Raw genomic sequence first — 13,703 nt, forward strand, 5'->3', positions numbered from 1 at the left:
TGCATCTTATACACCAGCGCACATTGTAGTGCAGAATATACGATAATCATCTTTTAATAATATCAGCCTGAGAGTTCATTATTTCAATAACATTTCCCGAAATAGAATTTTGTTCGGTATTCTTATGCATCAAACATTATTTTCCCAGAATGTTGATTCTATGGAACGCATCCTTAAGAATACACTTTACTCTTGGTTCAAACTCCCTTTGAAAAAAGATGACATCATCTGCTCAGACAATGCCTTTTCTATTTGAACTGTACAAGTAGTTTCTATTTACAACAATTCATTTAGTAATAGCTGAACAAACTATTCATTTGTACGAAGTTACAAAGGTATTGAAAAAAGTTACTTATGAGAGTTTTTCACACCACTGTTGCATTCAATTCAATTCATTAGATTTGTATGCTGCCCCTCTCCGAAGACTCGGGGCGGCTCACAACAGTAATTCTCAGGTTCACATGATCAAAAATTTGAATACTTGGCAATTGGCATGTATTTATGATGCTTGCAATATCCCGGCTCCTGTTCCCAAGCTTGTGTATTTCAGTGTAAGTGAGATGGATGGCATATAAAGTAATTAAAGTTAGGAGGTAATGTAAGGCCTTCACAGAACCATAACTGTCATACTTATAAGATATGAAAAAAGACTCTGCTTCACCAAGAGCTCTTAAAGATATTTAAAACTATAAGTCACTCAGAATCAGTAATTACAATCTTGAAGTCTCCTTATCTATTATACATTTTTATAAGACATACATACATACATACATACATACATACATACATACATACATACACTGAGCCGGGATGGCGCAGCAGGTAGAATGCTGTACTGCAGGCCACTGAAGCTGACTGTAGACCTGTGGTTCAAATCTCATCACCAGCTCAAGGTTGACTCAGCCTTCTATCCTTCCGAGGTGGGTAAAATGAGGACCCGGATTGTGGGGGCAATATGCTGGTTCTGTTAAAAAGTGCTATTGCTTACATATTGTAATCCGCCCTAGGTCTAAGAAGGGCGGCATAAAAATCAAATAAATAAATACAGTGATCCCCCGGGTATTGCGATCCCGATCATTGCGAAACGGCTATATGGCGATTTTTCAACCCGGAAGTACAAACACCATCTGCGCATGCGCGCCCTTTTTTCTATGGGCACGCATGCGTAGATGGCGCCGGGCAGATCAGCTGCTGGGCGGCTTCCCTGGGTCTTCCCCCTCTTGCTGGCGGGAGGGCGAGAAGCCCCCCCCCAGCACCCGCTCGCCCGGCCACCCGCCGTTCGCTCGCTGCTCGCCCGCCCTTCGCCCGGCCACCCGCCGTTCGCTCGCTGCTCGCCCGCCCTTCGCCGCTCGCCCACCCTTCGCCCGGCCACCTGCCCTTCGCCCGCCCACCCGCCGTTCGCTCGCTGCTCGCCCGCCGTTCGCCGCTCGCCCGCCCTTCGCCCGGCCATCCGCCATTCACTCGCTGCTCGCCCGCCGTTTGCCCGCCCTTCGCCCGGCCACCCGCCGTTCGCTCGCTGCTCGCCCGGCCACCCGGGTTCGTTTGGCTTCGGGACATGCCGGCGGCGACGTTTTAAAACAGCCGCGCGGCTTCCCAACTGAGTCCCGAAGCCAAATGCGGAAGTTTGCCTTTGACTTCGGGACTCAGTTGGGAAGCCGCGCGGCTGTTTTAAAACGTCGCCGCCGGCATGTCCCGAAGCCAAACGAACCCGGGTGGCCGGGCGAGCAGCGAGCGAACGGCGGGTGGCCGGGCGAAGGACAGGCGCGCGGGCAGGCAGGCGGCGGACAAGCGGCGGGGCGCGGCAGCAGCGAGGAGTTTGCGTGGGCGGCGGGGAAACCCCAATCTTCGGCTCCTCGCTGCTGCGGCGGAAGTAAAAACACCATCTGCGCATGCGCAGATGGTGTTTTTACTTCCGCAGCGCTACTTCGCGAAAAACCGATCATTGCGAGGGGTCCTGGAACAGAACCCTCGCAATGATCGGGGGATCACTGTAAATTTATTTGGAATACTGTGTTCAGTTCTGGAGACCTCACCTACAAAAAGATATTGACAAAATTGAACGGGTCCAAAGACGGGCTACAAGAATGGTGGAAGGTCTTAAGCATAAAACGTATCAGAAAAGAGTTAATGATCTCAATCTGTATAGTCTGGAGGACAGAAGGAAAAGGGGGGACATGATCGAAACATTTAAATATGTCAAAGGGTTAAATAAGGTTCAGGAGGGAAGTGGTTTTAATAGGAAAGTGAACACAAGAACAAGGGGCCATAATCTGAGGTTGAGGGAAAGATCAAAAGCAACATGAGAAAATATTATTTTACTGAAAGAGTAGTAGATCCTTGGAACAAACTTCCAGCAGACGTGGTTGGTAAATCCACAGTAACTGAATTTAAACATGCCTGGGATAAACATATATCCATTGTAAGATAAAATATAGGAAATAGTATAAGGGCTAGATGGACCATGTGGTCTTTTTCTGCCGTCTTCCAATGTTTCTAAATATATAAATAAATAAATAAATAAATAAATAAATAAATAAATAAATAAATAAATAAATACATACATACATACATACATACATACATACATACATACATACATACAGTACATACATACGATGTCATTTTGGGAAGCCATTATTTCTGTTTATTTCAGCTCCCACATATTTTAGCTTGGGAAATTGGGAATATTTTTTTGTTGGAGCGGTAGACAGTTAATCATAACAAAATTCTTTACTCAAGGACAAACGCCTTCATCTGCGTGGAGACTGTGTCCAGTTGAATGGAAAGATTTGATTGGACTATGTGATGAGCTTATGGGCATGGGGCTGGGTTGTGAACTTTCAACTGAGTGGGCAAACCCTGGAAGTTTTCAAGATTTGGGTTTCCCCAGATATGCCAACATCACATCTATAATAAATTGGAGCTTTGAGGCCTCAGAGTTTTATTTTGTTGGGGGTGTTTCCTGGGACCCTGACTTATGGTATTGTGCAAAGAGTCCCTCTTCAAGGAAGACAAGCGGTTCAAAAAGTTGAAAAATAATTTGAAAATAATATGACTAAATAAAATACCATTTTAAAGGGGGGGGGGAAACTAGGGTTCAATTAAAAAAGACAAGAAGTACAAGTAATCCTCAAATTACAACAGTTCATTCAGTGATCATTCAAAATTAGAACAGCACTGAACATCACTTTTCAGCATCCTCATGGTGATGTGATCAAAATTCAGCCGCTTGGGAACTAGCGTTTATTTATGACCGTTGCAGTGTCCTGCACTTGTGCAATCCCCTTTTGCGATTTTCTGGCAAGCAAAGTCAATGGGGAAGCCTGATTCTCTTAACAACTGTGAACACTAACTTAACAACTGGAGTGATTAAGTCAACAACCCTGGCAAGAAAGATTCACTTAACAACATTAATTTTGGGCTCCATTGTGGTCATAAGTTGAGAACTACCTGTAGCGAATCCCATTTTTTACTATTTTGCAAAAAGGACCACTCGAATCTTGTTGCTAGCACCAAAACTTCATGGAAAACCTGGTTGTAAAAAGGTAGTAAAGAGAAGCCTGATTAAAATTATTTCATGCAAGTGCTTTGACAGAGTTTACAGTTCCTAATACCCCTTAAGTCTTCTTTCACTTTTCTTCTCCCTCCCTACTTCCTCCTCTGTGTCTGCTTTCACTACCTCCGAACTATGAAGCACAAATCTGAATCAAACGTAGATTTCCAAAAGTACTGTCATCTGGTTTCCAATTCTTGTCAAGTCAATATTATTATTTATACCCAGAGCATTACAAAGCAATTTAGGAGATCTGGGGCACTGCTATTGGCAGTTCCGGATAAGCTTCAACGCTAGAAAGGATCACATTTTAAATTCCACATTCACTATTCCTTGGCAGAAATTCAAAGGCTTAAAGTGACTTTGATTTGTACAGAAACAGAGTACAGCTCATCCCTCGCCTGAGTTTTAGCAATTCTCCTCTTCTTCACATCTCACCAGTCCTAGTCTACATTTTATTTGATGTCTATGCGAGGATGAAATGTCTTTCCACTGGCAATAGAAAACTACTCAAATTCTTTCTATTAAATCCAGGTAGGCCAGAATATTAATTTGTATTTCAAATGCCTCATTTCTATTTTATATTCTGTGAGAAGGCAGATCTCTTTAAAAGGTTCCCCTGCTGTCATTAGTATAGAAAGAAAATGTATAACAAGTTAATATTAGCTCAAAGCACATTATTCTAAATTAAGTCCCAAAAAAATAAAGAACATCTAACATTCAAATAGAATGCAACAAATTAAATTATTCACACGATCTATACACTGTAAAGATTTTTATTCTCTCAAATCATTACACTTATAGTTGTGTTATTTATTTAGCCTACCTGATCAGTATACCGTGCAATTCTATCTAATACGTTTGGCATTAGATAAATGCTAAACATTTTGCACCATATACCATGTTATTAATTGTTCTTGTTCCAAAGCCAGGCTCATGGAAATGAAACCGTTTCTTTCTAAGAAAGGGATTATGCAACTGCAAAGCTGGTAATTACCTGGGACAAAAACACCATTTCCTTCTGAACCTGTATGAAAGTTTTATGCAAATAATAATCACTTTGGGATTATGTAATTTCGCCTCAGTAGCTAAACTACTCCAAGTACTATCTTAAAGTTGCTCCCTAGCAGCAAGGGCACTGAGATAGGAAACAGAAATGCAGAAATAGATTCAAGGAAACCCTATATCTTCCTTTTTTGAGAATGAAAGACAGAAATCTAAAATAATGACTTTGATAAAGAAAACAACCATGGATCTTTAAAGCTGCCTGCTATCATCTGGGTCCTGAAAGAAATCTCTAAGTAGGTCAGAAGTATGCAAATGTTCTTGAGCTGAGGGCTACATCATGCTGGAAGCTGCACTAGAAAAGAGGGTGTGGCCACACAAAATGCTTTAAAGGGTGACAGGAACAAAGATGTAATTTCTTTGCAATTAACTGTTGAATTACTATTTTTCCACCTACCTTAAGCTCAAGAACAACTTTCTTTGTTTGGGATAGAGACCTTGGAGATGACCTTGAGGAAATATTCACAAGGCATTACAAAAACAAAAAGCATTCCTTGAACCATGGAGAAAGGAGGCAGAATTAGGAAGAGACTCCCACAATAGTCTTACTCCTAACAATACGCCTTAGGCTGGCTCCTCCCTGACTCAATGGAGATGTGAGGAGGAGAGGAGAAAAGTCACAATCAGATTTGCAGGATTCTGTTGTAAGTGCCTAACTCAACACCCACACCCACCACTAGTACCGAGTCTTCTTGTGGAGTCTGCTTCTTGGGCCAAACAATCTTGAAGAGTTGACATTTATGTATACATAAATCACCAGGTTAACAGTAAATAAATGTGACCAAATTAAGTGAACCCACACATCAAACTGATAGAATGAGGCAGAGAATGTTGGTTTGTTACTGGTGGTCAACAGTATCTGGACAGATGGGTTGTACAAATGAATCTGTAGTGGTGCTTATGGTCCTCAGATTACAGATTGCACACTTTTGAGATAAGGTGGCAGCTAGAGCCCTTGTGCCCATCACCATATCCAAGTATCATTTTCCAGCCACAAATAATATGGAAGCCATCCACAAATAATATGGAAGTCATCATGACTTGTGGGGTATCTTTAGAACTATTGGGAATAAGACTACATAAAGTCTGCTGTTATCACAAGTTTATCTCATCATTACAATAATTCTTGTGCTTTTTCTTACCTACAGGCAAGTACAGTAGCAACCAAGAGGCAATATTGTTATTCTGGTGTTTATGGTGTAACAGGACCCCAAGATCAGCGCTCAAGTCTATATTATCTTACTGGTCTCTTCTTTCATTGACATAAACTTTCCACAATCAGCAGATTTTTTCCTAAAAAAGTCAGGACAGATCTTATATCATGAGAGCATGCTTTCTTGCTGACTAAGTAATGGTATTTCCTTTCAAAACTACAAAACTGTGATTCATGCAGTTCCAAACTTTTTGCATTGCAGGAGTCCAGGTGCAATTAAGCTCCGAGAAGAGAGAATTCTATCTTTTAATCTAACAAGAGCAACTTAATATTTAACATGTGGTACTACCCTTTTGGGCAGACTATTTCTGTAAATCTTAAATTAATTTAGAGACTTTGTACATCAAATAATGATAATCACACTATTTCAATTAAACATAAAATCTTAAGACAAATTGTCAGTTTGTTGATATATCTGCACCAACACATCTGTTCCAAGCTATATATACAATTCTGCCAACCAAAAAAATAAACCATGTTGTTGCTTCAAAAATTAACCCGCTTCCTCCAACCCGCAATCATTATAATGCCCCAATTAAGTAGAACAGACTTACAAAATGCATAAATTCACTTTTGGAGATGGGATAGAGCACATTTTCTTTTCAAAGCAGCCTAACTCCTTGATGCAATCAAGAACTCTTCCTTGCTGGAAAGCAGGGATGGTATCTGCCTTCATTTAAATCACACAGCCTGACTGACTAATTTAACTCTATTGCATTTCCATAGGTACATCTTAAGGAAAACCTTTTTGCATTTTCTGACTGATGGATATTGCAATCTGAGCAACAAATGAGGTTTTACAAGTACTGTTGCTCATAGAACAATGTTTGCTGGATATCTGAACAAAACTTAACATGAGCTCAACAAAACTTAACATGGGCATTATCCAATCCGTAACCACAGAGTAAATTAGATACTTTTTAGTTTCAAAAAGCAGCAATATGCACATTTAAATGCAATTCCTTGTCAATCATTGGCGCACAATCCAGGGAAATGTGGATACTATTGAAATCTAAATGTGTTGGTTAACTAAGAATATTTGCCAGAGTCAAGGAAAATTAATCATTGTGACTTACAATCACAATTAATATCAAAATTTTTGTGCTAAGCAAAGCAGCTCTTCCGAGCTTTTGCCCCATTTTACAACTCTTTGCCACAGTTAAACGAACCATTAAGCATATCTGGGTTTCCCCATTGACTTTGTTGGAAGCCAGCTGCAAAAGTTACAAATGGTGATCACATGACCCAAGGGCAATGCAACTGACATAAACACATGCCAATTGCCAAGCATTTGAATTCTGATCATGTTACTATGAAGATATTGCAAAGGTCATTAAGTATGAAAACTGGTCTTAAGTAATATTTTTTGCCACTGTAACTTTGAATGGTCACTAATTATTTACAACTTTGAATGGCCAATCTCCTCGCCTTCCGCAAGAGTCTGAAGACTCATGTATGCTGCTAGACTTGGGGCCACTACGCACTAGCCCCATGGCCGATGAATGTATTGTAAGTTAGTTGATTGAATGGGAATGAAAGTTTTTTAAATGGTTTTAGGTTTTTAGATTAATTAAATTAAACTAATTGGATTTAGGATGTTCCTTTATATATTGTAAACCCCCTGAGTCCTCGGAGAGGGGTGGCATATAAATCCAATCAATCAATCAATGGTGGCAAGTCAAGGACTACATGTATATAAATCCTGGAAAAGCCCAATGACTTGCATAAGGAGCCGAGTGATTGAATGGGTGCAGGCAACCATTCAGCTCATACATGAATATATGTATGTACATTAAGAGCTGAGGTGGCACAGCAGTTAGAGTGCTGTACTGCAGGCCACTGAAGCTGACTGTAGATCTGTAAGTCAGCGGTTCAAATCTCACCACTGGCTCAAGGTTGACTCAGCCTTCCATCCTTCCAAGGTGGGTAAAATGAGGACCCAGATTGTTGGGGCAATGTGCTGATTCAGTAAACCGCTCAGAGAGGGCTGTAAAAGCAATATGAAGCGGTATATAAAATGCTATTGCTATTCTTATAGGGCAGTGATGGCGAACCTTTTTTCCCTAGGTACTAAAACAGCATACATCTGTGCTTTCGCACAGGCGCGAATGCCCACGCCCATAAGGAGGGTGAAAACAGCTTCTCCTGCCCCCTGGAGGTGGGAAACAGCCTGTTTCCCATCTTCTAGTGGGCCCTGTAGGCTATATTTCACCCTTCCCAGGCTCCAAAGACTTCCAATGCACATTGGAGCTGAGCTAAGGCAACGGCTTGTGTGCCAGCAGATATGGCTCCGTGTGCCACCTGTGGGTTCGCCATCACTGTTATAGGGAATACTATAGATTTCTTAATCTGGCAACTTTAAACTGCATGGACTTCAACTCCCAGAGTTCCCCAGCCTGCATAAATGGCTGGGAAAATTTGTAATGTGTTGGAAGTCCACCCAGTTGACAAAACACTACCCCAGGCGCAGGGATAAGCAGATAGGCAAAGTTGGCTCTTCGATGACATGTGGACTTCAACTCCCAGAATTCCTGAGCTAGCATGATTGGCTCAGGAATTCTGGGAGTGGAAGTCCACATGTCATCGAAGAGCCAATTTTGCCTACCCCCTGCCCTTGGTGATCATCCTTTGGCCTGAACAGGAAACACCATCCAATTGTTTACTGTAATTGCAAAACCTAGTTCAGCTGTAACTAAAGACTTCCCCCTCCAGAAAGTCTCCAGTTCAAGACTATCTGCTCCAACCCACCCTTTAAAGCAGAGGTCCTGAAACTTGGCCACTTTAAGACTTGTGGACTTCAACTCTCAGAATTCTCCAGAATTCTGTGCTGGCTGGAGAATTCTGAGAGTTGAAGTCCACAAGTCTTAAAGTGGCCAAGTTTCAGGACCTCTGCTTTAAAGCGCACGGAAAAAAAGTCTACAGTTGCATCCACCACACCACCCCGCACTATTTTCAGCAGCAATCCAGTTCCCCCTTTCCAGCTGTTTTCGGTTTCGCCTCCCATCAGCCCTAGCCAGAAAAAAAAAGGCTTCTGGGAATTGTGGTCCAAGAAGTGTGCAAAAAACCAGCCCGCGTGCCAAAGTGCCAGCCAGACGCGCCGCCGCATGCAGTGCAGTACTTGTTGCAATGCCGGCCGAGGAGAGCAAATCAAGAAGCAACTGGTTTCCTTTTTCAGGGGCAAGGGGGGGGGGAGCCCTCGCCCTAGGCCGCCTCTTTTTTTTTTTTTTTTGCCATCCCTGGTGGGGCAATAACGGTAAAAAAAAAAAAGAATAAGAAGCGAAAGAAGGGCGGACGCACGTGGAGCGCCGTGTCCCGGAGGGCCTTCGGGGCGGGGAAAGAAGGGAGAAGCAGCAGCGAAGCACCGCACGGCAGCTTGCACACAAACCCTCCCCGCTTCTTCCATTCCGAAGCCCTCGGTGGCTGTCGGCGGAGATGCAACTCCCTCCCGCCCTTCCCTTTCCCAGCATCGGGCGCTCTCCAGATACCCTACCGCGGGCAGCTTTGCTCGTCCCCCCGAAGTAGCCGGCGCGGCGGATGCAATGCTCGGACCCGGCTAAGAAGGGATCGGAAGCCCGGAGCATCCGCCCCGGCATATCAACAGCCGCACGCCCATCCTCCCCCCACAAGGTCTCCCTTCTTCCCCCCCCCCCGGAGGCCCCACCTGGCTTTGGCTCCTCCGCGCTTGGTGGGCTTCACCTTCCAGGCGTCCCTCGGGGCAACTTAGAGGGCAAGGCGGGCGATGGATTCCCGGCAACGAGTGGAGGAGAGAGTCGAGCGGCTCCTGGCACGCCGGGGGGAGAGAGAGAGAGAGAGGCAGGCGGGGAAGGGCCAGGGGCGGGTCTATAAGGCTAGGCGGCAGCAGAAGCAGAGGCGTCGGCGTCGGGCTCCTCCGGCCCCGCTCGTGGAGAGGAACGAAGGGGCAGGCGAGGAGGGCGCGAGCTCGGCTAAATGGTGGGCCGACGGTGACGTAGCGAGGGCGGCTGGAGGCAAAATGGGAAGGGATCTAAGGAAAGAAGAAGGTGGGGGAAAAGGGCTTGTGACGTCACGCCGAGGTGGCGCGAGGAGGAGAAGAAAAAAAAAAGGTGGGGGGGGGCGGACTTGAAAAGACAATGGAAAGTCCCGGGAGGGGAAAAGATAAAAAGGCGGGGGTAAAAAAAGCTTATGCACCGTTTTGCAAGCAATGCTTTCAGGAGGACTTGTCCCGTCGTCTTTCCTTCGGCTTGCAGTTGTTTCGACGCTTGCCCAACGGCTCTTTTAAAATGTTTGCACCCTTCGCTGCCCTTTATTTAAGACGGCAGGGGGAGCTGAATGGTGCAAAGCGGCGGTTCCAGGTGTCTCTTGGGGGGAGCGAGCAACTTTGGGGCAGCCTGGAAAGGTTTCAGGGATAAGGGAGTCGGCTGTTGGCAAACGGAGCAAAGAGATGAGTGCACCTGACCTAACTTGTGTTTGTGTGTGTGTGTGTGTGTGTGTGCAGAAATCGGTACCAGCAATTGCACGCCTTGCACGGGCCAGGGCACGTTCGTACAAACCCTAGGAATCGCTGGGATAGAATATAACAGAACAATTGGAATGGAATAGAATTCTTTATTGGCCAAGTGTGATTGGACACACAAGGAATTTGTCTTTGGTCCATATGCTCTCAGTGTACATAAAAAGACAAGGTGCATTTGTCAAGGGACAACAACTTAATGCTGTACGTGCCAAGGCAACTTACTGCTAGCTTCTTCTTTTTTTAGCATCTGGTGTTACTCCGGCCCGTTGGCCTAACTTGCGAATCGATGCAAAGCCCTCCTTCCCTCCCTAAATTGATTAAGTAAATGCGTGGATGCAACTCGTTGGTGGCAAAAGAGGCGTCGTGCAAAAAAAAAAAACCACCACCAAAAGCCCCAGCGCGGGAAACTACGCCGGTTGCAAAAGGCGACTTGGTCTCGAGTGCACCGAACGTCTGCCAGCCGCTTTAAAAGAAAAGAAAGGAAAAGTGGGAGGATCGAAGCCGGCACAGAATTGCACTGTAGTGGCAGAAAAACGTGTGTGCAAGGACGTGAACACGTGCAAACCGATTGTGCGAGCTGAAGCTGGTTGCTTCGCTGCCGACCTATGTTTCCTGCCTTGGAATGCCAATGGAATAGAATAGAATTCTTTATTGGCTAAGTGTGATTAAACACACAAGGAATTTGTCTTTGGTGCATATGCTCTCAGTGTACATAAAATAAAAAGCTATAGTACATTCGTCAGGAATCATCAAGTACGACAATTTAATGTGAATGGAATAGAGAGGACTTTGGAGGTTTTCTAGTCTAGCCTCCTGCTCAAGCAGAACTATACAGTATACTGCTCAAAAAAATACAGGAAACACTCAAATAACATATCCTAGATCTGAAGGAATGAAATATTCTCGTTGAATACTTGGTTCTGTACAAAGTTGGATTTGCACAACAGCCTGTGAAATTGATTGTCAATGTTGCTTCCTAAGTGGACAGTTTGGTTTCGCAAAAGTTTACTTGGCGTTATATTGTGTTGAAGTGTTCCCTTTATTTTTATTTTTTTTGAGCATTGTACTATTTCACATAAGCGGCTGTCTAGTTTATGCTCTCAGTGTACATAAAAGAAAAGATGCATTTGTCAACAATCATGAGGTATAATAACTTAATGTTGTAAATAGAATTCTTTATTGGCCAGGTGTGAGTGGACACACAAGGAATTTATCGCTGGTGCATATGCTCCCAGTATACATAAAAGAGACATTTGTCAAGAATCATGAGGTACAACTTAATGTTGTGAATAGAATAGTGTTTCCCAACCTTGGCAACTTGAAAATATCTGGACTTCAACTCCCAGAATTCCCCAGTCAGCATTCGCTGGCTGGGGAATTCTGGGAGTTGAAGTCCAAATATCTTCAAGTTGCCAAGGTTGGGAAACATTGGAATAGAGAACCTCAAGCAGGAGAATTATATACTGTACTATTTCAGATTGGCTGTTTCTAGTTTCTTCTCCAGTGATGGAGCGCCCATAGAAATATAAAGGCAAGCTATTCCCGTTGGTTAATTGTCACCGTTAGGACCTAAGCGAACTCCCTCGCGTTCAAAGCATCTTCGAAGGAGAGTTGAGGGCGGACCATGCAGAGTCGCACTCCACCCTGAAACGTCTCTTTATCTCTCCCTCGCAACTCCGCTTCCCCTCAGCAAAACCCAGCCCGCGAGTCACGGGGATTTTCCCCGGCGGCGGACGTGGCCAATCGGAAGGAGGAGGCTCTTGGAGGAGGCGGGCCCTTCGCCTGCTTTGACCGAACAACCTCGGGCGGGTTTTTTTGACGCGCTGAAAACTGGCGCGAGGATGGGGTGACTCGGACTGGCGGCTCGCCTTTTTTAAAAAGCATGTATTTATTTTTTATTGGAGTCGGCCAAAGGATTATAACCGACTTGCTCCCTCGTGTTTTCGGTTTGTGACGCCAAAGGGAAAAGTTTAGAAGGCATTAAAAAAAACATACCTTCCTCGAGTGTTTCTGTTAAATGTTAATAGATGCAATAAAAACGTCTCTCAAAATACGGAAAAAAAACTTTTCAGTTGACATTATTCGGACAGGATAACCAGAGATTCGGTGAAAGTCAATACATGCTAATATCGGGCGCTAAATTAGCGTGGAGAAAACCCAGGTTCAACCACAGGACGTTTCTATGGGTTCACCTGGGGTTTTGGCATGGAAATTGTTGGATGATTTGGTTGGATAATTTACTCATAGTCGAATCTACCTCACAGAGTGTCCATGAAGATTCTTAGTCATACAGGTCATGGCGGTCCCAAAAGTGATTTTTTTCAAGTGGCAACTGGACTTGATGGTTTTTCTTTCAAGACATTTCGCTTCTCATTCAGAATCCAGTCCACCGTCCAGTCAGAACTGAAGAAGCTTCTTGGATGAGGAAAGAAAGGTCTTCAGAGAAAAACCAGAAAGTCCAGTTGCCTCTTCAAAAAGCACCATTGGGACTACCTCACAGGGGTGTTTGTGGGAAAGGAATGGATCTATGCATCTTGTTTTTCAGTTTCTGAATGAAAGGCAGGACATAACTGTAATAAGCCAATTTGGTGTAGTGGGGAAGGTGCCAGCCTAGAAATCAAGAGATGAGAGTGAGTTCTAGTCCCACCTTAGATATGAAAGCCACCTGCGTGACATTGGGCCAATCACCCAGGTGACCTTGAATCTTAGACAAGGCAGCCAGCTGTATGACTCTGGGCCAGGATGGCTCTGGAAATAAATTGGAAGTTTGAGGAATGCCTTGACTTGAACTCTGAATGTTACCTGATTTTGTCAAGGTTCCAGGTAACATTCAGAGTTCAAGTCAAGGCGTTCCTCAAAGTTCCAATTTATTTCAGGAGCCATCCTGGCCCAGACTCATACAGCTGGCTGCCTTGTCTAAGATTCAAGCTCACCTGGGTGATTGACCCAATGTCACTCACACTGGGGAACCCGAATCTGAGCTTCCCATCCAGTTGAAAGTTCACATGCCTTGCGCCCCCCCAAACTTGTCACATTGCCCACTCAGGTTGTGCCAACTCCTTCCGCTTCCACCTATATGATCGCCTTGAACTTCTCAAAAGAATGTTTTGTGGCTACATCTGCCCCTTCATGAAAGCACTCCTCCCAAGTTCCCATAAACATCAAGCCTTCTACAGATAGTGTGATTTATCGCCAACTTCTGCACCGGCTTGACATCATTCTCTTGTAGTCCAACCTACCTCACAAGATTATTGTTGGGGAAAGAGGAGGAGGAAGGAGTTTTGCATATATTTACTACTTTGAGTTGCTTGTAATCTTATAAAAATCAAATAAATAGGGTTGTGTACAATATTACTCTTCTGGCTGCAAACTGATGTTGG

The 13,703-nt window shown here is 44.2% G+C and overlaps 1 protein-coding gene across 3 annotated transcripts in view; it reads right to left on the reverse strand.

Moving 5' to 3' along the window:
• Positions 1-9,818, reverse strand: part of ELOVL5 (ELOVL fatty acid elongase 5) — a 67,015-nt gene extending 57,197 nt beyond the window's left edge. For 2 of the 3 annotated variants that reach the window (XM_070732995.1, XM_070732996.1), the window contains exon 1: positions 9,493-9,818. The gene's annotated coding sequence lies outside the window, so the exon portion shown is untranslated. The remainder of the gene's footprint in view (positions 1-9,492) is intronic. The other variant, XM_070732994.1, reaches the window with a different exon arrangement.
• Positions 9,819-13,703: the final 3,885 nt, after the last annotated feature.

Source organism: Erythrolamprus reginae, chromosome 1, assembly GCF_031021105.1.
Source record: "Erythrolamprus reginae isolate rEryReg1 chromosome 1, rEryReg1.hap1, whole genome shotgun sequence".
NCBI lineage: Eukaryota > Metazoa > Chordata > Lepidosauria > Squamata > Dipsadidae > Erythrolamprus > Erythrolamprus reginae.